This window comes from Chelonia mydas, chromosome 28 (assembly GCF_015237465.2).
Source record: "Chelonia mydas isolate rCheMyd1 chromosome 28, rCheMyd1.pri.v2, whole genome shotgun sequence".
In the NCBI taxonomy this organism is placed as follows: domain Eukaryota; kingdom Metazoa; phylum Chordata; order Testudines; family Cheloniidae; genus Chelonia; species Chelonia mydas.
The window spans coordinates 3,311,924-3,337,879 of NC_051268.2; the positions used below are offsets into that span (position 1 = coordinate 3,311,924).

At 46.5% G+C, this 25,956-nt stretch overlaps 2 long non-coding RNA genes across 2 annotated transcripts in view; one reads left to right on the forward strand and one right to left on the reverse strand.

Moving 5' to 3' along the window:
* LOC119564617 overlaps positions 1–25,432 on the forward strand; it is a 31,115-nt gene extending 5,683 nt beyond the window's left edge. The window contains exon 3 of the long non-coding RNA XR_005223599.2: positions 25,386–25,432. This is a non-coding gene — a long non-coding RNA (uncharacterized LOC119564617). The remainder of the gene's footprint in view (positions 1–25,385) is intronic.
* Positions 1–25,956, reverse strand: part of LOC119564619 — a 234,949-nt gene that overhangs the window by 131,552 nt on the left and 77,441 nt on the right. The gene's annotated exons all lie outside the window — the stretch shown is intronic.

The following is a 25,956-nucleotide window of genomic DNA, read 5'->3' on the forward strand; positions in this document are numbered from 1 at the left end:
ACAGCCTATGCTCTGGTGCTTTGTAGGATAACAGCATTACTAGATCACCAACCTCCCAAGTATTCTCTCTTTGGGTTTTATTGAAGTAGGCCTTAGCCTTATGCTTTGATTTCCCCAATTTAGCAGCTACCTGCAGATGGACCTGATTTAAATGTTCCTGCAGATTTTGCAGGTAGGTATCCATTTTGATTCCCTCCAACTGAGTGCCACTGGTGTGCCAAATTAGGTGTTCTGGCAGCCTCATACTTCGGCCTGTCATTACTTCAACTGTCTTATCAGTAGACACAGCAGGAGTTGCCCTTAGTGCCATAAGAATTAGAGGCGAGAGGGAATCCCAGTTGCATCCACCAGTTTCCTCAACATTACCTTTGTGGTCTGATTTGTACGTTCCACCATCCCAGATGACTGAGGTCTGTATAGGATGTGTAGTCTCTGTGGGACTCCCATTAGTTTAAGATAGTCTTTGAAGAACTGCCCTGTGAAATGTAATCCCTGGTCTGATTCCACTTTCAGAGGGATCCCCCAACAAGCGACTTGTTCTACTAGGACCTTGGCTGTGGCCTTTGCAGTATTGGTCTTCAAAGGAAAGGCCTCCACCCATTTTGAGAGAGGATCGCCAACCACCAAGAGATATTGGCTGCCTCTTTGGTTTCACAGTAGAGGGCCTATGAAATCAATCTGCAAAGCCATCCATGGACCTTCATACACCTGAGATTGTAATGGTGCATTATGCTTGGAAGGAGCATGTTGACTGGGGCGCAAGTCAAACAGTTGTTACAGTACTGTGGTACATCTAATCTAAGAAGAGGCCACCATCCCACGGTTAAGAGACATTGGACAGTTTTGTCTACTCCCTGATGTCCCCCTGTTGGAGTATCATGGACCATGTATATAATTTCATTTCTTAGGGAGGTTGGAACCACACACACTGGAAAAAGGTCTCCCATGTACATAACGATTTTATCCACCACCTGTAGATACTGTCTGTACCTCCCATATACAGGGTTCAATATAGATGACCAGTCTCCTTCTGTCTTGGAGAGTTCTCCACTATATCTTTGTCTAATGCTTGCATCTCCTTTAAGTCGGGAATGTCAGTCTCTACCATCTTGGCAGCAGCAATGGAACCAAGGGTTATGAAGGAATGTCCTAAGTCTTTTTCTTTCCAAGGTTCCCCTGATCGAGCTCCCTCTCTGGCTAGGCTATCGGCCTTTCGATTCTTGATCACATAGGGTTCTGATTTGGAATGAGCCTTGAACTTTTTCAGCATGACAGGCCATCCTGAGATAGGATTTTTAAAGCCAGGTCACAGATGTACCTTAACAGTGATGCATACTTGATTGGGGACCCATCAGAGGATGTGAACTCATTTGTTTCCCAACAGGGCAGGAACTCAGTGAGAGAACTGCACACCCAAGTGGAGTCTGAAAACAGACCAACACACTGGTACTAGGCTTTAAGGGAGGCCTGTACACAATACTCCAGTACACAAGCCACTGCTGCTAACTCAGCATATTGGGCCGAATGTGGGGTACATGAGTGTGCTTTTTCCCCAAGGCATTCCTTTGGGAGGACAGACATAAATCCCAAAGCCAGTGCACAAATTCCCTTGAGGATCATGATCGCTTGATCCGTCCACAAAGAAGTGGTGTCCTTTAAAGGAATCTTTCTCTTGGATTAGAGGCAGGAAGAAGACTCTTTCTACCACTCTCTTTGGACTCTGTTCATTCGTGTCTGGACAGTCATGGGGCTCTCCTTGATACAGTGAGGCTGTGGGCAGCAAAGATGGTATCCTAACATTTTTACCAACAGTTTTACTGCGATATCCTTCTCCTGTAACAACAATGCCGAATGGGCTAGGTGGGCGTTGGAAACCTGACCATCTTTAACTCGATTAGATAGCAGAAACTGAAGGGTTGTGTGCAGTGAGTGTAATATAATTGGGCTGAGGCCAATTAGGAAAGCAAAATGCTGTATGGCCCAACTAATGGCCAGTAAGTACTTCTCACATTTGTCATATTTAAGTTCTACTGGAGACATTAAATGTGAGGCATAGGCCACAGGTCTGAATTTTCCATGCCTCTTTTGGGAAGCAATAGCTGCTAATGCATTAACACTCACCGCCACCTCCAGGTGATAAGGTATCTCAGGATTTGGAGTGATCAACACAGGAGCCTTGACAAGGGCCTGCTTCAGTTGGGACACTGCTTCCGTGTGTTGTTCAGCCATTCCCGTAGAACATCCTTCTTTAGCAGTTGGTACAAGGGATTTACAATGGAAGCAAAATTAGGAATGAAATCCCTGTGGAACCCAGTTTAAGCCCAAAAAGGATCTTAATGCCATTAGGTCCTCTGGTATAGGCAACTTTTGGACTGCCTCCACCTTTTGCTGTGAGGGAGTTCAACCCCATTTTGTCAGAGCAAGTGTCAGCTCTGCCTAGCCTGCTTGATGGCCCATTAAGGACCATCAGCTATACAACTGACCCATTGAGAGAAGGCAGACACACCTTGCGACTCAGCAGGGTGTGCAGGGACCTGCCTCTGGACAGAACTCTGAGGTTTTTCCAGGCCATGGGATGGACAGCTTGTCCTTGGGACAAAGAAAGCAGAGACCACATGGCAAGAGACTGTAAAAAGCTGCTGCAGCTCCTCCATCTTGTCTTCAATCCTGCTTCATACCTCTGGAGGGACTTCGCTACACTGAAGCTTTGAACCAAGGACTGAAAGACTCATCCCAGCTGGGGATATGCTCCAGAGACTTGATTTGAACCTGCAGTTTATGCCATCACTGCTACAAGCCTGAACCAAGAACTTTGCCGTTACTGTATGTCATTGATTCCATTTAACCAATTCTAGCTCTCATCTGTATCTTTTTCCTTTTATGAATAAACCTTTAGATTTTAGATTCTAAAGGATTGGCAACAGCGTGATTTGTGGGTAAGATCTGATTTGTATATTGACCTGGGTCTGGGACTTGGTCCTTTGGGATTGAGAGAACCTTTTTTCTTTTACTGGGGTATTGGTTTTCATGACCATTTGTCCCCATAACGAGTGGCACTGGTGGTAATACTGGGAAACTGGAGTGTCTAAGGGAATTGCTTGTGTGACTTGTGGTTAGCCAGTGGGGTAAAACCGAAGTCTTCTCTGTTTGACTGGTTTGGTTTGCCTTGGTGTGTATAGAAACCCCAACCTTGGGCTGTAACTGCCCTGCTTTAAGCAATTTGTCCTGAATTGGCACTCTCAGTTGGGTCCCAGCATTGTTACACCCGCTTCCTTAAGACTTTGCAGGAGCTCATCCAGCTTTGCCAAATGCTCCTCCTTGGTCCGAGTTGCTAAGCAAAGGTTGTCTACATACTGTAATAAAACAGACGGTTTAGAAAATCACGTCAGGACTTGCCACATTTGAGCATGGAACAATGCTGGGCTATTTTTATATCTCTGTGGTAATCGAGTCCAGGAATATTGGCCTCCCTGGAAGCTAAATGCAAACCTGTATTGCTACTCCGAGGCCACTGGTAAAATCCAAAAGCTGTTACTGATATCTAGCACAGAGAACCACTTAGCCTCCAGGTCAAGGGACTTTATGAGGTCTGGCGTCTTTGCCACAGTAGGGGCACAAGTAGGGGTAACCTGATTTAATCATCTGTAGTCGATGGTGAGGTGCCAAGAACCATCTGCTTTCTTTACAGGCCAAACTGGGGAGTTGGTTGTAGAAGTGCATCTATGCAGGACTCCCTGTGCCAGCAATGCCTTGATAGCCTTGGCTACATAAGGTATAGCCTGGTCTGGATAGGAATATTATTTTTGGGTGAGCACGTCTTCCCCCATCCACAATAATAGTGACTACCATGCACCTGCGGTCATGTTTGTGTTTAGCAAAAGCATCAGCATGTTTGCAAAGTATGGCCTGTAACTCTGGATAGAGTGCATGTTTGCTATTAATGTGTCCAGGTGGTATTCATCTGGTTCTGGTCCCTCCACTGGGGTGACCACTAGCAGGCAACCTGTCATAAATATAAAGGGAAGGGTAAACCCCTTTAAAATCCCTCCTGGCCAGAGGAAAAATCCTTTCACCTGTAAAAGGTTAAGAAGCTAGGATAACCTCGCTGGCATCTGACCAAAATGACCAATGAGGAGACAAGATACTTTCAAAAGCTGGAGGGGAGGGAGAAACAAAGCCCCTCTCTCTGTCTGTGTGATGCTTTTGCCGGGGACAAAACAGGCATGGAGTCTTAGAACTTAGTAAGTAATCTAGCTAGATATGCGTTAGATTCTGTTTTCTTTAAATGGCTGAGAAAATAAACTGTGCTGAATGGAATGGATATTCCTGTTTTTTGTGTCCTTTTGTAACTTAAGGTTTTGCCTAGAGGGATTCTCTATGTTTTGAATCTAATTACCCTGTAAGGTATTTACCATCCTGATTTTACAGAGGTGATTCTTTTTACTTTTTCTTCTATTAAAATTCTTCTTTTAAGAAACTGAATGCTTTTTCATTGTTCTTAAGATCCAAGGGTTTGGGTCTGTGGTCACCTATGCAAATTGGTGAGGATTTTTATCAAACCTTCCCCAGGAAAGGGGGTGTAAGATTTGGGAGGATTTTGGGGGGAAAGACGTTTCCAAACGGACTCATTCCCAGTAACCAGTGTTAGACGTTTGGTGGTGGCAGCGAAAGTCCAAGGGCAAAAGGTAAAATAGTTTGTACCTTGGGGAAGTTTTTTAACCTAAGCTGGTAAAAGTAAGCTTAGGAGGTTTTCATGCAGGTTACCACATCTGTACCCTAGAGTTCAGAGTGGGGAAGGAACCTTGACATGGTGGCAGAGGGTGAGATTAACTTGAAATCATTTTGAGATTTTTTTGAACCAGAAGCACAGATTTGAAAAGGAAATATTTTTTTTTCCTTTGGAAAAAGCAGGTTTATAAAAGGTTTTAAACTGAAAGCAGTTAGAGTATTTTCTTCTCTGCTTTGGTGCCAGAGCAGAGACAAAAGGGAATTTGTCTTTTGTGAGCTGGAGTTTTCTCTACCTAAAGGCAGGGTAGTTAACCTCTTGTAGGGAAATTCACCAGTCTTCACAGACCTGAAGAAGTTGTGTGTTTTGTTTTTTTTTTAACCTAAGAGCAACTAGAGGGGTTTTCTGCTTATTTGCCTGGAGATAAAGGTGTTAGGGTTTTTTTTATTTGTTATTGGTTTTGGTTTTTTTTTTAGGATTTTTCTGTAGGCTGACAATCACTATCAGAGAATATAGGTATCATATTACAGGACAGCAAAATTTTACAAGCCAAGTTTTTGTTTGTTTTGTTTTACTGCTAACTCTCGGGTGTAAAGTTAGTTAAAAACAGAGAGGCAAAGATGACAGAAACCAAGACACAACACAAATTGGAGTTAGCCAGACCGGAGGCAGCGAAAGAGGCAGAAAAAAACCAAGAGGCTGTCCACAGGACAGCTATGGTGGCAAGGGCCAAAGAGGAGGAGAAGGAAAGAGAGAAGTATGTGGAGGAGGAGAAGGAAAAAGAGAGGAAGCATGCAGTGGAGATGGAGAAGGCAAAGGCTCAGGAGAATATACCAACAAAGCCTAGCAATCCTTCTCCAGGTACCACTTCCCATCCCAGAAAGTTCCCCACCTACAAGGCAGGCGATGATACTGAGGCCTTCTTAGAAAACTTCAAAAGGGCCTGCCTTGGGTACAGCATCTCTACAGACCAATACATGGTAGAGCTGAGCCCGCAGCTCAGTGGACCCTTAGCTGAGGTGGCGGCTGAAATGCCTAAGGAACACATGAACCAGTATGAACTGTTTAAAACCAAGGTGAGAGGCAGAATGGGGCTAACACCCGAGCATTCCCATCGGCGGTTCAGAGCCCTAAGGTGGAAACCAGACATGTCATTTACCCGACATGCCTACCACATTGCGAAACATTGGGATGCCTGGATATCAGGAGCACGTGTTAAATCTCCAGAAGATTTGCCCTTCCTAATGCAAATGGAGCAGTTCTTAGAGGGTCTTCCTGAGGAAATAGAAAGGTACATCCTAGATGGGAAGCCCAAAACTGTAATCGAGGTGGGGGAGATTGGAGCCGAATGGGTGGAGGTGGCAGAAAAGAAAAAATGGGTCACAGTTGGAGCAGATACCAGAAGGGACAACTTCAGACCACACCCTACTACCGGGGGCAGCCCAAAGCCCCACCTACCCCCCAAGGAACCCTCCAGCCATCTTATCCCACCACACCGTTCTCCAGCAACCCCCCTCACCCCAGTGACCCATCAGCTGGACGATGTTTTAAATGTAACGAGTCGGGGCATGTAAAGGCCAACTGCCCCAAGAACCCCAACAGATTACAGTTCATTGCACTGGAATCACACCAGAGGTCCTCAGGCCCAGACACCTCCCAGATACCCTTGGAGCGGAGGGAAACTGTGAGTGTGGGGGGGAAGAAGGTCACCGCGTGGAGGGACACCAGAGCACAAGTGTCGGCTATCCATGCTTCCTTAGTGGACCCCAATTTAATCAACCCAGAGATCCAAGTGATGATTCAACACTTCAAGTCAAACTCTTTCAATTTGCCTACTGCCAAATTGCCTGTCCAGTACAAGGGCTGGTCAGGAACGTGGACTTTTGCAGTCTATGATGATTATCCCATCCCCATGCTGTTCGGGGAAGACTTGGCCAATCCATGTGAAGCAGGCCAAGAGGGTGGGAATGGTCACCCGCAGCCAGGTTAAACAAGCCGTCACAGCTAGCTCTGTTCCGGAAACTTCTACCAGGACCCGGTCAGAGGTGATGGACCCGGACCCCAAGGCAATGTCTGCAACAGCAGTAGTGGTTCCAGTCCCAGAGACCCAGACAGAGCCAGAACCGGAACCGGCGGAACAACCAGCATGAGACCCCTTGCCATCACTGAATCCAGTACTTGCAACCCCCACACCAGAGGGCCCCCCCGAACCTCAACCGGCAGCAGCCGATAACCCTACACAAGAGGCTCAGCCGGAGCCTGAACCCCAACATAGTGCACCAGCGGAGAGCGATTCACAGTCAACGGAAACAGCCCCATCCCCTACATCGCTTCCAGAGGGACCAAGCATAGATCCACAATTCAATGAGGAACTGATGTCTCCAGCATCAAGGGAACAGTTCCAGACCGAACAGGAAGTAGATGAAAGCCTCCAGACAGCTTGGATGGCAGCACAGAGCAACCCACCACCTCTCAGCTCTTCTAATCGATCCAGGTTTGTTGTAGAAAGAGGACTTTTATACAAGGAAACTCTTTCTGGTGGACACCAGGAAGACTGGCATCCTCAAAGACAGTTGGTAGTTCCAACTAAGTACCGGGTCAAGCTCTTGAGCTTAGCCCACAATCATCCTAGTGGCCATGCTGGGGTGAACAGGACCAAAGACCGGTTGGGGGGGTCATTCCACTGGAAGGGAATGGGCAAGGATGTTTATACCTATGTCCGGTCTTGTGAGCTATGCCAAAGAGTGGGAAAACCCCAAGACCAGGTCAAAGCCCCTCTCGAGCCACTCCCCATCATTGAAGTTCCATTTCAGCTAGTAGCTGTGGATATTCTGGGTCCTTTTCCGAAAAAGACACCCAGAGGAAAGCAGTACATACTGACTTTCATGGATTTTGCCACCCGATGGCCGGACGCAGTAGCTCTAAGCAACACCAGGGCTAAAGTGTGTGCCAGGCACTAGCAGACATTTTTGCCAGGGTAGGTTGGCCCTCCGACATCCTCACAGATGCAGGAACTAATTTCCTGGCAGGAACTATGGAAAGCCTTTGGGAAGCTCATGGGGTAAATCACTTGGTTGCCACTCCTTACCACCATCAAACAAATGGCATGGTGGAGAAGTTTAATGGAACTTTGGGAGCCATGATACGTAAATTCGTAAATGAGCACTCCAATGATTGGGACCTAGTGTTGCAGCAGTTGCTCTTTGCCTACAGAGCTGTACCACATCCTAGTTTAGGGTTTTCACCATTTGAACTTGTATATGACCGCGAGGTTAAGGGGCTGTTACAGTTGGTGAAGCAGCAATGGGAGGGATTTACACCTTCTCCAGGAACTAACATTCTGGACTTTGTAACCAACCTACAAAACACCCTCTGAACCTCTTTAGCCCTTGCTAAAGAAAACTTACAGGATGCTCAAAAAGAGCAAAAAGCCTGGTATGATAAACATGCCAGAGAGCGTTCCTTCAAAGTAGGGGACCAGGTCATGGTCTTAAAGGCGCTCCAGGCCCATAAAATGGAAGCATCGTGGGAAGGGCCATTCACGGTCCAGGAGCGCCTGGGAGCTGTTAATTATCTCATAGCATTCCCCACCTCCAACTGAAAGCCTAAGGTGTACCATATTAATTCTCTAAAGCCCTTTTATTCCAGAGAATTAAAGGTTTGTCAGTTTACAGCCCAGGGAGGAGATGACGCTGAGTGGCTTGAAGGTGTCTACTACGAAGGGAAAAGAGCTGGTGGCATGGAAGAGGTGAACCTCTCCATGACCCTTGGGCATATGCAGCGACAGCAGATCCAGGAGCTGTGCACTAGCTACACGCCGATGTTCTCAGCCACCCCAGGACTGACTGAACGGGCATACCACTCCATTGACACAGGTAATGCTCACCCAATTAAAGTCCAACCTTACCGGGTGTCTCCTCAAGCTAAAACTGCTATAGAACGGGAGATATTACAGATGGGTGTAGTAAACCGCCCCTCTGGCAGTGCATGGGTATCTCCAGTGATTCTAGTTCCCAAACCAGATGGGGAGATACATTTTTGTGTGGACTACCGTAAGCCAAATGCTGTAACTCGCCCTGACAACTATCCAATGCCTCGCACAGATGAACTATTGGAGAAACTGGGATGGGTCCAGTTCAGCTCTACCTTGGACTTAACCAAGGGGTACTGGCAGGTACCACTAGATGAATCCGCCAAGGAAAGGTCAGCCTTCACCACCCATGTCGGGCTGTATGAATTTAATGTACTCCCTTTTGGGTTGCGAAATGCACCCGCCACCTTCCAAAGACTTGTAGATGGTCTCCTAGCGGGATTAGGAGTATATGCAGTCGCCTACCTTGATGATGTGGCCATATTTTCGGATTCCTGGGCAGAACACTTGGAACATCTACAAAAAGTCTTCGAGCGCATAAGGGAGGCAGGACTAACTGTTAAGGCTAAGAAGTGTCAAATAGGCGTAAACAGAGTGACTTACCTTGGACACCAGGTGGGTCAAGGAACTATCAATCCCCTACAGGCCAAAGTGGATGCTATCCAAAAGTGGCCTGTCCCAAAGTCAAAGAAACAGGTCCAATCCTTCTTAGGCTTGGCCGGTTATTACAGGCGATTTGTACCGCAATACAGCCAAATCACCGCGCCACTGACAGACCTAACCAAAAAGAAACAGCCAAATGCCGTTCAGTGGACCGAAGAGTGTCAGAAGGCCTTTAACCAGCTTAAAGCGACACTCATATCTGACCCTGTACTAAGGGCCCCAGACTTTGACAAACCGTTCCTAGTAACCACAGATGCGTCCGAGCGTGGTGTGGGAGCAGTTTTAATGCAGGAAGGACCGGAACAAGAATTCCACCCTGTAGTGTTTCTCAGCAAGAAGATGTCTGAGAGGGAAAGCAACTGGTCAGTCAGTGAAAAAGAATGTTATGCCATTGTCTACGCACTGGAAAAGCTATGCCCATATGTTTGGGGATGGCGTTTCCACCTGCAAACCGACCATGCTGCACTACGGTGGCTTCATACCGCCACGGGAAATAACAAACTTATTCGGTGGAGTTTAGCTCTCCAAGATTTTGATTTCGACATCCAACACATCTCAGGAGCTTCTAACAAAGTGGCTGATGCACTCTCCCGTGAAAGTTTCCCAGAATCAACTGGTTAAAATCGTCCTTGAGAAGTGGAAAATATTGTTAGTCTTTATATACTTGGTAGTATATTTAGAGGTGCATGTGTCTTATTCACTCTGTTTTTTCCCTAGAGCTCCAGGAAGATATCCTAGCCAGCATTTCACCCTATCTGTGATTTGGGGGGGGGGTGTCATAAATATAAAGGGAAGGGTAAACCCCTTTAAAATCCCTCCTGGCCAAAGGAAAAACCCTTTCACCTGTAAAGGGTTAAGAAGCTAGGATAACCTCGCTGGCACCTGACCAAAGTGACCAATGAGGAGACAAGATACTTTCAGAAGCTGGGGGGAGGGAGAAACAAAGCCCCTCTCTCTCTGTCTGTGTGATGCTTTTGCTGGGGACAGAACAGGAATGGAGTCTTAGAACTTAGTAAATAATCTAGCTAGATATGCGTTAGATTCTGTTTTCTTTAAATGGCTGAGAAAATAAGCTGTGCTGAATGGAATGGATATTCCTGTTTTTTGTGTCCTTTTGTAACTTAAGGTTTTGCCTAGAGGGATTCTCTATGTTTTGAATCTAATTACCCTGTAAGGTATTTACCATCCTGATTTTACAGAGGTGATTCTTTTTACTTTTTCTTCTATTAAAATTCTTCTTTTAAGAAACTGAATGCTTTTTCATTGTTCTTAAGATCCAAGGGTTTGGGTCTGTGGTCACCTATGCAAATTGGTGAGGATTTTTATCAAACCTTCCCCAGGAAAGGGAGTGTAAGATTTGGGAGGATTTTGGGGGGGAAAGATGTTTCCAAATGGACTCGTTCCCAGTAACCAGTGTTAGACGTTTGGTGGTGGCAGCGAAAGTCCAAGGGCAAAAGGTAAAATAGTTTGTACCTTGGGGAAGTTTTAACCTAAGCTGGTAAAAGTAAGCTTAGGAGGTTTTCATGCAGGTCCCCACATCTGTACCCTAGAGTTCAGAGTGGGAAAGGAACTTTGACACAACCCTGCAGTAAGACACAACGACCGATTAGCCAAATCAATAATGCATTCCTGCCTACCTATTAAATCAGACCCCAACAGATTACCTTTTGGGTCTGACAATGTGAGCAGTGCAAAGACATGGGTCTTGTGCAAGTGACCAATTTGTACTTGGATAGGTTTAGATAGCATGGCCATAACTTGGTAGTTTACAAACGTTGATAGCATCTTTGTTTTCCCAGATGCCAAAACAGGATTTAGGATCCTTCACATGGATTACACTGATTGCTGCTCCGGTATCTACAATAAAATTTAGAGGGCAGCCCCCAGCACAATAGATACTGTGCGTCTTCCACTTGCGTCTCCTCCCAAAGGGGTTGTGACGCTCCTTGGGGCCTGCTGGCATCATGCAGAGTAATCTATAGGATAGATAGGTGGGTAGCCTTCAGACTCTTCCACCTCCAACTCCTCAGGGATAGCTGACCCTGCATGAGAATAAGCCACCCAATTGGGAGGAGGGGTTGAGTCCACAGAGGCCACTGGTTGGTTTAAAGGATTTGGACGTTGATTGCCCAACACCAACTTGTTTAGGTGTGTCCGGAGTTCTTGGATATCCTGGTGTTGGGTCTCCAGGGTTTGCTGCACCGTTTTGACACCACTGCGAGGTCCTTCTCCTGATGAGGCGGTAGTGATCTAGAACCCTGAGGATGAGAAGAGTTCTGCACAGCAACTGCAAGAAAAGGAACATGATCTCAAGGCCCCCCTCAGGGCCTGAATGCACACCCTTGTCAATTGTTCCGTGAATTGAAATTGGCCCAGCACTGAGATTGAGGGGACCTAGGATTAGTCCGGTTCTGCCCTGGAGGTGTCCCGGTAGGACCCTCAATCCTCACTGTGGGAGTAGCCTGTGGCTCTTGTAAGGTTGCAACTGGGGCTCCACGCCGACCTGCTTTAGAGTTTCCCTGGGTATGGACCTTGGCTAGAAGACCCAGGGACTCATCCAGGGAGATCCCATCATGGATATGCATATTAACCCTTTCCTGTAGGTAGGGAAGAGAATTATTGACCAAGAAGCTAACATACTCTGGTTCATCTGTGTCTTCTTTCATGTGACTGCGCCAGGCTGCACTTAACCGTAGATGAAATTGGGGGGGAGACTCATTTGGCTTTTGCTTCAAGTTAGACAGGATAGCCACCTCCAGCTTGTCCAGGATGCTGATTACACTGAAGCACAGCCAGTCTATGAAAAAGACAGCTTCCCCATGTCCTGGCATCCCAGAATTATCTACTCCACCCTTCTCCTCCCCTCCCACGGCTCTGTTCTCCCTTCACCTGTGGGGTCCTGAATGGCAACATAATGTGCTCTCCTATCAAAAGATGAGCTCATCTGACTGTCACACAAGCCATGCATGAGTCATACACCTATTTACTCAATTTAGAATTCTACTGGTGGCATATTTTCCTCTTGAAATGAGGAAAAGGCATGAAAGCTGTAGTTCATAGAATCATAGAATAGAATCATAGAATATCAGGGTTGGAAGGGACCCCAGAAGGTCATCTAGTCCAACCCCCTGCTCGAAGCAGGACCAATTCCCAGCTAAATCATCCCAGCCAGGGCTTTGTCAAGCCTGACCTTAAAAACCTCTAAGGAAGGAGATTCTACCACCTCCCTAGGTAACGCATTCCAGTGTTTCACCACCCTCTTAGTGAAAAAGTTTTTCCTAATATCCAACCTAAACCTCCCCCATTGCAACTTGAGACCATTACTCCTCGTTCTGTCATCTGCTACCATTGAGAACAGTCTAGAGCCATCCTCTTTGGAACCCCCTTTCAGGTAGTTGAAAGCAGCTATCAAATCCCCCCTCATTCTTCTCTTCTGCAGACTAAACAATCCCAGCTCCCTCAGCCTCTCCTCATAAGTCATGTGCTCTAGACCCCTAATCATTTTTGTTGCCCTTCGCTGGACTCTCTCCAATTTATCCACATCCTTCTTGTAGTGTGGGGCCCAAAACTGGACACAGTACTCCAGATGAGGCCTCACCAATGTCGAATAGAGGGGAACGATCACGTCCCTCGATCTGCTCGCTATGCCCCTACTTATACATCCCAAAATGCCATTGGCCTTCTTGGCAACAAGGGCACGCTGCTGACTCATATCCAGCTTCTCGTCCACTGTCACCCCTAGGTCCTTTTCCGCAGAACTGCTGCCTAGCCATTCGGTCCCTAGCCTGTAGCGGTGCATTGGATTCTTCCATCCTAAGTGCAGGACCCTGCACTTATCCTTATTGAACCTCATCAGATTTCTTTTGGCCCAATCCTCCAATTTGTCTAGGTCCTTCTGTATCCTATCCCTCCCCTCCAGCGTATCTACCACTCCTCCCAGTTTAGTATCATCCGCAAATTTGCTGAGAGTGCAATCCACACCATCCTCCAGATCATTTATGAAGATATTGAACAAAACCGGCCCCAGGACCGACCCCTGGGGCACTCCACTTGACACCGGCTGCCAACTAGACATGGAGCCATTGATCACTACCCGTTGAGCCCGACAAGCTAGCCAGCTTTCTACCCACCTTATAGTGCATTCATCCAGCCCATACTTCCTTAACTTGCTGACAAGAATACTGTGGGAGACCGTGTCAAAAGCTTTGCTAAAGTCAAGAAACAATACATCCACTGCTTTCCCTTCATCCACAGAACCAGTAATCTCATCATAAAAGGCGATTAGATTAGTCAGGCATGACCTTCCCTTGGTGAATCCATGCTGACTGTTCCTGATCACTTTCCTCTCATGTAAGTGCTTCAGGATTGATTCTTTGAGGACCTGCTCCATGATTTTTCCAGGGACTGAGGTGAGGCTGACTGGCCTGTAGTTCCCAGGATCCTCCTTCTTCCCTTTTTTAAAGACTGGCACTACATTAGCCTTTTTCCAGTCATCCGGGACTTCCCCCGTTCGCCACGAGTTTTCAAAGATAATGGCCAAGGGCTCTGCAATCACAGCCGCCAATTCCTTCAGCACTCTCGGATGCAACTCGTCCGGCCCCATGGACTTGTGCACGTCCAGCTTTTCTAAATAGTCCCTAACCACCTCTATCTCCACAGAGGGCTGGCCATCTCTTCCCCATTCTGTGATGCCCAGCGCAGCAGTCTGGGAGCTGACCTTGTTAGTGAAAACAGAGGCAAAAAAAGCATTGAGTACATTAGCTTTTTCCACATCCTCTGTCACTAGGTTGCCTCCCTCATTCAGTAAGGGGCCCACACTTTCCTTGGCTTTCTTCTTGTTGCCAACATACCTGAAGAAACCCTTCTTGTTACTCTTGACATCTCTTGCTAGTTGCAGCTCCAGGTGCGATTTGGCCCTCCTGATATCTTTCCTACATGCCCGAGCAATATTTTTATACTCTTCCCTGGTCATATGTCCAACCTTCCACTCCTTGTAAGCTTCTTTTTTATGTTTAAGATCCGCTAGGATTTCACCATTAAGCCAAGCCGGTCGCCTGCCATATTTACTATTCTTTCGACTCATCGGGATGGTTTGTCCCTGTAACCTCAACAGGGATTCCTTGAAATACAGCCAGCTCTCCTGGACTCCCTTCCCCTTCATGTTAGTCCCCCAGGGGATCCTACCTATCCGTTCCCTGAGGGAGTCGAAGTCTGCTTTCCTGAAGTCCAGGGTCCGTATCCTGCTGCTTACCTTTCTTCCCTGCGTCAGTTATTAATGTAGTTATTAATTTATCCAATAAGGATACATTAAATGCAATTTTAAAATAACTGAGGGCACCAAAAAGGCACATGTCCAAAAATTATTCTAGTGGGTGGGAGATAAGGCAAAAAAAGGGGAGCAAGGAAACTTGTCAAAACTTGTATGACGAATAAAGGTTATTACTACGCTGGTTCTTTAGAGACCCCACAGCTTCTAATAACCCAGGGGACATGACTCCTTACCCAGAAAGATCACCGTCTCATAGTTCTCCTGCATGACATCCCTGTAGAGGGCTCTCTGAGTGGGGTCCAGCAGAGACCCCTCTTCCCTGGTGAAATACACAGCCACCTCCTCAAAAGTCACCGGCCCCTGAAAGAGCAACAGTCCAACACTCAGTACCTGCTACCCCAATCACAACCCCACTATTCACGGAACAGCAGCACCAGGTAAATGGAAGCTCCAGGAGGCACATGTTAACAGAGTCCCACCCCACCTTGCTTAGAGCAGCCAGGAGGCATCAGAGGGTAGAAAGAGAGAACCTTTGTGTCTCCAAGCTGACAGACAGGCAGGGTCTTCACATTTATCACATAACTACTAGCCAGAGCTTAATATAGGAGATGGGGCTGTCTCTGCATCCTGCTGGTGGCTCCCTGGTAGGAATCCCAACATTCTCCAAATAAAATATATGGAAGAAAGGGGAAGTCAATAGTAAAGAATATAAGTTAGAAGATCAGAACTGTAGAAAACTGGTAAGGGAAGCTATCAGAAATCATTGACCAATCAATGAAAATAAGAAGGAAGTTTTTAAAAGTATATTAAGTACAAATTTAATCTTAACAATGGTAGTGGTAAATTACTAAACGGAAATGGCAGAATTACCAAAAATAATGCAGAAGAGGTAAAAGTGTTCAATAAATATTTCTCTCCTGGGTTTGGAGAAAAACAGATGATGTAGTCATATCATAAGATGTTGACGATGACACTCTTTCCATTCCAAGAATAGCTCACGAGGACATTAAACAGCAGCTATTAAAGTTAGAAATGTTTAAATAAGCAAGTCTAGATAACTTGTATACAAGAGTTTTAGAAGACCTAGTGAAGAAGCATGGTGGACTGTTAATGTTGATTTGAATTAGGACTTGGAACACTGCGGAAATTCCAGAAGACTGGAATAAAGCTAATGCTGTGCCAATATTTAAAAAGTGTAAAAGAGATGACCAAGCTAATTACAAGAGTGTCAGTCTGACATCAATTCTGGACAAGATTACGGAGCAGCCGATACTGGTTTTCATTAATAAAGAATTAAAGGAGGGTAATATAATTAGTACTCATTAACAAAGGTTTAGAGAAAACAGATCCTATCAAACTAACTGGATATTCTTATTGGATGAGATCAAAAGTTTGGTTGCAGCTAATAGTATTGATGAAATTATACCTAGACTTCTGTAAGACATATGACAAAAGGTTACAAAAGGACCTAGGGGTTACAGTGGACGAGAAGCTGGATATGAGTCAACAGTGTGCCCTTGTTGCCAAGAAGGCCAATGGAATTTTGGGATGTATAAGTAGGGGCATTGCCAGCAGATCGAGGGACGTGATAGTTCCCCTCTATTCGACATTGGTGAGGCCTCATCTGGAGTACTGTGTCCAGTTTTGGGCCCCACGCTACAAGAAGGAAGTGGAAAAATTGGAAAGAGTCCAGTGGAGGGCAACAAAAATGATTAGGGGGCTGGAACACATGACTTATGAGGAGAGGCTGAGGGAACTGGGATTGTTTAGTCTGCGGAAGAGAAGAATGAGAGGGGATTTGATAGCTGCTTTCAACTACCTGAAAGGGGGTTCCAAAGAGGATGGATCTAGACTGTTCTCAGTGGTAGAAGATGACAGAATGAGGAGTAATGGTCTCAAGTTGCAGTGGGGGAGGTTTAGGTTGGATATTAGGAAACACTTTTTCACTAGGAGGGTGGTGAAGCACTGGAATGCGTTACCTAAGGAGTTGGTGGAATCTCCTTCCTTAGAAGTTTTTAAGGTCAGGCTTGACAAAGCCCTGGCTGGAATGATTTAGTTGGGGATTGGTCCTGCTTTGAGCAAGGGGTTGGACTAGATGACCTCCTGAAGTCCCTTCCAACCCTGATATTCTACGATTCTATGACATGGTTCTGCACAATATTTTGACTAAAAAACTAGAATGATACAAAATAAAAATGGCATACATTAAATAGATTAAAAGCTGTGATTGTAAATGGGGAACCATGGTCGAGTGGATTTATTTCTAGCGGGTTACCGCAAGCATTGGTTCTTGGCCCTGTGCTATTTAACATTCTTATCAATGACCTGGAAGAGAATATAAAATCATCACTGATAAAATTTGCAGTTGCCACAAAGATTGGGCATGGTGGTAAGGAATGAAGTGTCAGTAGATTCAGGTTCCAGCACTGGGAGTCTGAGAAGTTTTCCCAGCCCTGGCAGGAGAGTTATTTCCTGTTCTACAAAGAGGGGAAGTTCCATTCCCAACTCCTGTGCCTTGAAATTAGGCCCTATCTGACATTACATCCCATATTCAGCATAGTGGTATGATTATAATATGATTAGGACATATTTATTATGCATTTTGTGCAAGATGCATTATGTGTGGTGTTATTGGAAAAGCTATGATTTGCTGAATATCACTATCCTATTTGTGTGCACAGATCATGTTTGTATCTGAAATTTTGGATATTGACTGTGTATCTGCATTTCCAATGTGCTTACTCTGGGTAACACCCACAACTAGCCTTTCAGGTACAACAATGAAGAAGCCAGACAGTGCTGATGGCTCATCAACAAAGACAATGGGCCGTGGAAGAGTTTAGCCTTCCTGTGAATGTTTCAGCCAGACTATGAGTCATGGCTTGCATGACTCAGCAAGTCATGCAAGGGCATGTGACCAGACCACATGATACTGAACTCCATTTTGATACCCATATTTTTCCACAAATTAGACTGGCAGCTGAGTTTGGAACAAAGGGTTCTGGCCATATTGAAAAGTTACCTAAGGTGGGGTGTGACATCATCTCTTGGCCTCACTCCTCACACAAGAGGACTCCTGGAAACACCTGAGGAACTAAGACTGACCTGGGGGAAGTGCTGGTCCCAGGGTAAAGGGATTTCTAGCTTGTGTATGGAAACTTGGTGGACTCCTTGTATCACAGTCCTAGGACAGGAGACAGCTACTGGCTTCTATCGTGCTAAGAGAGGGCTGGATGGGATGGACAAGAAGGGGAGGCTGAACTGGAAATGGTGGCAGGAGGAGGAGGTGGAGAAGGAGAGAGAGACAAACACCAGCCTTCTCTCAAGTAGTTAGTTTCTGTAACCACCATGTGATTAAACTGTCAAGATCTTGGAGCACAGACCATGTCTGAGATTTCTCTCACTGGCTCTGTTACCAACTGCCCATGACAAACACCTGAAAGAAGGGGAGGCTGAGCAGCAAATCGTGGCAGAAGGAGGAGGTGGAGAAGGAGAGAGAGATTTGAAAGCATGACCATTATTCCCATTCCACCGTAACAAAAAATACAGGAGAGGGGAGCAGCACTTCAGAATCACCCAGCACCTATGTGGAGAGAGCACTGGACGGGGACTATTTCCGGCTCTTACCCAAGGTCACCCAGCAGGCCCATGGCAGTCATTGCACTTCTCTGTGCCTCCGATTGCAAACCTGCATGAGACCCACAACTGCCTATAGGGCTGCTAATTCCTCCAGTCAACATCGTTCTGTGCAAAAGCTAGGAAATTCACTTCCAAAAAACTTGATTAACGCAATTTAAAGTTGTCTGGAGCTGTCAGGTGCCCCTCCAGAAGAGAGATCAGCAAAACTCAAACTTGTAATAATCAGGAAATGGAGATATAAAGTACAAACCAATGTAATCCTAATTCTGACCCACATGAGCAATGACCCTTTCTTTACTCCTACAACACACCTATGTGCACCCGGCCATTTGAGATAGTGCCTATCACTACAGTACTAGGGAAAATGACAACCATGGCACAGAATCAAGCACCTTACCTTTCCTAAGACGGAATGTGGTTTTAGGTGAGCTGCGCTGTACAGGAGCTACCAACACCTGTTCTACACTCAAATACTGAGCCTGCTTCCCAGAAACACTTGGTCAACTAAACACCTCTTCACCCTTTTTACAATTCTTTCATCCTTACTCACAGAAGTTCCAGCTAACATTCTACATTCACTTACCCATCGTTAAGCACACGGAGTACTCTCAGATCCCATCTTACAGCTGACCATTCCCATGGCAAACAGTCCCCTGTTTCCTCCTGACAACATGCACAGTTCACTGCAGAAATTATACAGCCTGGAAGCTCATGGTACACATGCACCTCTTTCCTTTCATCGCACACATGGGGGACTCAGAGTCAGATCTTCTCATATCACAATCACACCTCCACTAAGCTGTTCTAACTAATGCCTGTACCTTTCTATCTAGCTATACCTAACACAGGGAGTGCAGCTAGAGTGCAGGCAGATACTATCCAGTGTCTGTTGCCAGCTCCAGGGGCAGAGTTATGGTTGCATTGGCGTGTACATTATCTCTGTATTTCTAAGTTTTTGGAGGTTTGACTTTTGCTGAACTTGACATTCTGGCAGGGCCCAACCTTACCTCTGCATTAATGAAGGTGTCAGTGACTAGATGAATGTTCAGTAAATATGCAGAAAGTGATAGCCTCCCATCCCTATCTGCCATTCACACAGGCAGCAAAGCCCTGGGCAAGGCAACTTTCAGAAGCAAAGAGAAGGGGATAGAGCTTTGAGGTTCTCTGCCAGTCAGGAAGGGGTAGCAGCGAGGGAAGACTGGCAGCTGATAGTTGGAGAGGAGAAGAGGTTTGGGGTAGGGTGGGGGCAGAAGCAACTGGGACTGGGTAACCTGGGGCTGGACAGTCTCCATAGGGGACCCTTGCTCCTCCTGTGCCCCTTCCACACCCTCTTGCAAGTAGAGAATGACCACCCTCTCCCCACCCCCAGTGGCAGCCGTGTCTCAGGACTCTCCCAAGTTGCACCCACTAACTCTCTTCCCATTTGGGGTATCGCTCGAGGCAACAATTTCAAGATGAACCTAGCTGGCTGTTCTGGTGCCACAGGGGCCTCTGGTGGGTGAAAGGCAGAACTGCAGGACTTCTCCGGCAGAATATATCTTCTTCATGCAAAAAAAAAAAAAAAAGAAAAAAAAAGAAATTCTGTGCTGGACGTGAATTCTCCATGCACGTGGTGGCACAGAATTCCCACGAGTAACTCACACCCAGCACAAACATAACCTGCTAACTCCCATCTCTTCTCCCTATGTCTCCAAGTCCCAGAGCTGCTGCTGTCATTAATGCACACAGGCTTTCACTGCCGTTAGTGCTGGCAAGATCCAATCCAGTGACAGGATTGAATCACATGAGACAGTCTCAGCTAAGGGGGAGGTGAGAGTGGGAGGGGGTACAAAGGGAAAAGAATTGTTGTAGCCATGTTGGTCCCAGGATATCAAAAAGAGATATTTTTAATTGGTTCTAAAAGAAATTACCTCACCCACCTTGCCTCTCCAAGAGTTCTGAAAATGGCAGAAGGAGACAAACAGGAAGACAGAGCTCAGGACTCTACACCAAACATTGTCAAGCCCCTGGAAGAAACTACATTTCCCGTCTACCCCTGGGTATGTTTGTGTCCTCTTCCCCTTTCCTCTCACAGAAGCAAGGGGAGACTGCAGCCAGCCCCAGATGGTCCTTCCCCATCCTGGGATGTGTGTTGTGAGGAAGTTTGTGTGTGGTGGGTGCATGGGCTGGGTCCCCAGACAGCTAGACCCATCTGCAGACTGGAAAGCCAGGGCAACTCCAGCACAGCATGGGGGCTGTGGGAAGGGGTAGCAGTTCTGGAGCTGGGGCTCTCCCCCCTCTAGGTCCCATGGCAGATGGCTCTGGCAGCATCAAGTGGGTCCATAATTGCAGGGGAAGGTTGGGGTAGTGTCTGAAATTGGGGAGAGGATTGTGTGTGTGGGTCCATGGCAAGGAATGGGGGATGGAATTCACCTCTCCACTCCTCTGCAGAGCAAAGCAACTAAGGATTTATCCAGTGAAGTGAATTTCACTCTCTGTGACTTTGAGCTAGCCACTGAAAGATCCTTCTGCCTTAGATTCCACGCTAGCTAAAGGAGATTACTAGTACTCCCTCCCCAGACTTCCAGGGGGAAGCCAGAGATTATTAGTGGGTTATGGGAATTAGAAGATGAAAATTCATTAAGAACGATGATATTTCTGTGTTTATTATTAAATCCCCAGACACCCACCAATCCCTGTCCTTCTTCCGATGAGCTGTAAATACCTAAGGGACTCAGCTACTGATCCTGCAGTGAGTTTCTGCCCCTCCCCACTTTCTCTAGCAGCACTTATTATGAGCAGGCCATGGAAACATGTAAATACTTTGAACCAAATTCCAGAAGCTGCTGAGCATGGACAAGTTAAAATGAAACCAAGGTCCTGTCTCCCCAAGGACCTGGCCCCAGTGCAAAATAATAGACACTTGCCACAAATCTGCTGACATGCTGCTTTGGTATGGAATGCACCACGGCCACAGGGAGCAGAGACAAGGAATCCTACAAAACAAAATCCCAGATACACCTCCAATGCTGCATCCCCTCCCCCACCTCCACACTGTCTGCCATCCGCTCCCTAACCTCCCATGGCCATTCTCAGCCTATTGCTAACAGTTCCTTCCAGCCTTCAGCACTATAAATAAATAAAACAGGTGTTACAAAAGGTAGAGAAACCTGATCATCTTCTGTGAGAAGGTAACTAATTTTTTGGACAAAGGAAATGCAGTAGGTCTTACCTATCTGGATGTCAGTAAGGCATTTTATACAGTTCCACATGGGAAACAATTCATTAAATTGGAGAAGATGGGGATTAATATGAGAACTGAAAGGTCGATAAGGAATTGGTTACAGGGGAGACTACAAGGGGTCATACTGAACGGTGAGGGAGGGAGGTTACTAGTGGAGTTCCTCAGAGATCAGTTTTGGGACCAATCTTATTCAACATTTTTATTAATTAGTGACCTTGGCACAAAAAGTGGGAGTGGGACACAAAGCTGGGAGGTATTGCCAATATGGAGGAGGACAGGAATATCATACAAGAAGATCTGCATGACCTTGAAAGCTGGAGTAATAGAAATGGTACGAAAATTAATAGTGCAAAATTATGCACTTAGGGACTAATGACAAGATTTTTTGCAATAAGCTGGGGACTTATCAGTTGGAAGTGACAGAGGAAGAGAAAGACCTGGGTGTATTGGTTGATCACAGGATAACTAAGAGCTGCCACTGTGCTGCGGCCATGAAATAGGTTAATGCAGTGCTAGGATGCATCAGGCGAGGTATTTCCAGTAGACACATGGAAGGATTATTACTGTTATACAAGGAACTGAGGAGACCTCATCTGAAATACTGTGGGCCATTCTTGTCTCCCATGTTTAAGAAGGATGAATTCAAAGTGGAACAGGTGCAGAGAAGGGCTACTAGGATGATCCGAGGAATGGAAAATCTGCCTTATGAAAGGAGACTCAAAGAGCTTGGCTTGTTTAGCCTAACCAAAAGAAGACTGAGGGGAGATATAATTACTCTCTATAAATACATCAGAAGGATAAATACCAGGGAAGGAGAGGAGTTATGTAGGTTAAGCACCAGTGCTGGCACTAGAAGAAATGGATACTGGTCATCAACAAGTTTTGACTTGAAATTAGGCGAAGGTTTCCAACCATCAGAGTAAAGTTTTGGAACAGCCTCCCAAGAGGAGCAGTGGGTCAAAAAACCTAACCGGCTTCAAGACTAAGCTCGATACCTTTATGGAGGGATTGGTATGATGGGACTGCCTACAATTGTTATGTTGGATCATATTAAAGAAGTTCTGTACTAAAATCACAAATGAGTTTGATTCCCCATAGTTTAAATTCCAAGGTATTACTAATTAAGAGGTCTCTTGGTCTCTTATTTTTACTGTTTCTCTCCCTCTCTGTGCGAAACTTGCAAGCTGCTAACTGTTAGCACATCCTAAGACAGAGTCTGTTCTCAAAGCAATACTTTGTAACAGCTACTCACACAGAGAGAGACTCAAAGCAATACTTTGTAACAACAGAAACAGCACACAGAGACTCCCCGCCCTTTTGTTGTATTTATCTCGCTTTGTTAACAATTGTGATTAAAATAGAGATAGAGGATGTATGTGGATGGATGCTTGGTGTGGATAATAACTGAATGATCAGGAAGGTGCCAGCCTCAGAATCTAGTGTCCATCGGCCGAAAAAAGGCGTCAAGTGGAAACAACCAGAGGACCCCCGGAGGGCAGACTGGAATCCACCCAGCAGCCTCAAGGATGGGAGAACCAAAGAACAAGATAACATCTGGCAGCACGGAGCTGTCAGGAATGTGCCATCTGCTAAAGCATGATGAAGCAATTCCCACAGACTGGCATAGGAATAAATTCCTATAAAAATGGACTCTAGAAAGTGAGAACTTTGGGGTCTGATTCTGCTAACCAACTTCCAGGAGCATCAGATGAGCATCTGACAAGGCCCTGCTCCCTCCTCATGTCCAGGCCACCTGGCCAGTGGCTTGGCATGAGCAACTCTAAGGCTGGTAACTAGTATAACAACCTAGCAGAACCTCTGTGTGTGTGTGTATGAATGAATGGGTGACTAAATATGAAATTGAATGGAATGTTATAGCTATAACTAACTGCTTACTATGATTCTTTCTGTATTCACAATAAATGTGGCATTTTGCCTTTTCCCCTTTAATAAGATCCTGATGGTTTTTATTTTATTGGTATAACACAATGGCAGGTAGCCTATCTGCAACTGCTAGCAGCAAATAGCTCCAGAGGCCAGTGATGGGACACTAGATGGGCAGGGCTCTGAGTTACTACAGAGAATTCTTTCCCAGGTGTCTGGCTGCTGGGTGTTGCCCAGATGCTCTGGGTCTAATTGATTGCCATATTTGGGGATGGGGAGGAATTTTGCCCAGACTCAGATAGGCAGAGACCCCGGGTTTTTGTTTTTTGGTTGTTTTTTTTGTTTTTGTTTTGCCTTCCTCTGCAGCATAGGGCAAGGTATGGGTCATTTGAAGGTTTAAACTAGTGTAAATGGTGGATTTTGTGTAACTTGAAGTCTTTAACTAATGATTTGAGGACGTCATAGACTCAGCCAGAGGTTAGGGGTCTATTACAGGAGTGGGTGAGGGAGGTTCTGTGGCCTGCGATGTGCAGGAGCTCAGACTAGATGATCATGATGGTCCCTTCTGGCAGTTAAAGTCTGTGCCCTGGTCTACACTAGGACTTTAGGTCGAATTTAGCAGCGTTAAATCGATGTAAGCCCGTACCTGTCCACACGATGAAGCCATTTATTTCGACTTAAAGGGCTCTTAAAATCGATTTCCTTACTCCACCCCTGACAAGTGGATTAGCGCTTAAATCGGCCTTGCCGGGTCGAATTTGGGGTACTGTGGACACAATTCGACGGTATTGGCCTCCGGGAGCTATCCCAGAGTGCTCCATTTTGACCGCTCTGGACAGCACTCTCAACTCAGATGCACTGGCCAGGTAGACAGGAAGAGAACCGCGAACTTTTGAATCTCATTTCCTGTTTGGCCAGCGTGGCAAGCTGCAGGTGACCATGCAGAGCTCATCAGCAGAGGTGACCATGATGGAGTCTCAGAATCGCAAAAGAGCTCCAGCATGGACCGAACGGGAGGTACGGGATCTGATCGCTGTATGGGGAGAGGAATCCGTGCTATCAGAACTCCGTTCCAGTTTTCGAAATGCCAAAACCTTTGTCAAAATCTCCCAGGGCATGAAGGACAGAGGCCATAACAGGGACCCGAAGCAGTGCCGCGTGAAACTGAAGGAGCTGAGGCAAGCCTACCAGAAAACCAGAGAGGCGAACGGCCGCTCCGGGTCAGAGCCCCAAACATGCCGCTTCTATGATGAGCTGCATGCCATTTTAGGGGGTTCAGCCACCACTACCCCAGCCGTGTTGTTTGACTCCTTCAATGGAGATGGAGGCAATACGGAAGCAGGTTTTGGGGACGAAGAAGATGATGAGGAGGAGGAGGTTGTAGATAGCTCACAGCAAGCAAGCGGAGAAACCGGTTTTCCCGACAGCCAGGAACTGTTTCTCACCCTGGACCTGGAGCCAGTACCCCCCGAACCCACCCAAGGCTGCCTCCTGGACCCAGCAGGCGGAGAAGGGACCTCTGGAGAGTGTACCTTTTAAAATACTATACATAGTGTAAAAGCAAGCATGTGAAAGGATTACTTTGCCCTGGCATTCGCGGCTCTCCTGGATATACTCCCAAAGCCTTTGCAAAAGGTTTCTGGGGAGGGCAGACTTATTGCGTCCTTCATGGTAGGACACTTTACCACTCCAGGCCAGTAACATGTACTCGGGAATCATTGTACAACAAAGCATTGCAGTGTATGTTTGCTGGCGTTCAAGCAACATCCGTTCTTTATCTCTCTGTGTTATCCTCAGGAGAGTGAGATATAATCCATGGTCACCTGGTTGAAATAGGGTGCTTTTCTTCAGGGGACACTCAGAGGAGCCCATTCCTGCTGGGCTGTTTGCCTGCGGCTGAACAGAAATGTTCCCCGCTGTTAGCCACAGGGTGGGGGGAGGGTGGAGGGGGTAGCCACGCGGTGGGGGGAGGCAAAATGCGACCTTGTAACGAAAGCACATGTGCTATGTATGTAATGTTAACAGCAAGGTTTACCCTGAAAGAGTGTAGCCAGTGTTTTATAAAATGTGTCTTTTTAAATACCGCTGTCCCTTTTTTTTTCTCCACCAGCTGCATGTGTTTCAACGATCACAGGATCTTCTCCTTCCCAGAGGCTAGTGAAGATTAGAAAGAAAAAAAAACGCACTCGAGATGAAATGTTCTCCAAGCTGATGCTGTCCTCCCACACTGACAGAGCACAGACGAATGCGTGGAGGCAAATAATGTCAGACTGCAGGAAAGCACAAAATGACCGGGAGGAGAGGTGGCAGGCTGAAGAGAGTAAGTGGCGGGCTGAAGAGAGGGCTGAAGCTCGAATGTGGCGGCAGCGTGATGAGAGGAGGCAGGATTCAATGCTGAGGCTGCTGGAGGACCAAACCAGTATGCTCCAGTGTATGGTTGAGCTGCAGCAAAGGCAGCTGGAGAACAGACTGCCACTACAGCCCCTGTGTAACCAACCGCCCTCCTCCCCAAGTTCCATAGCCTCCACACCCAGACGCCCAAGAACGCGGTGGGGGGGCCTCCGGCCAACCAGCCACTCCACCACAGAGGATTGCCCAAAAAAAAGAAGGCTGTCATTCAATAAATTTTAAAGTTGTAAACTTTTAAAGTGCTGTGTGGCATTTTCCTTCCCTCCTCCACC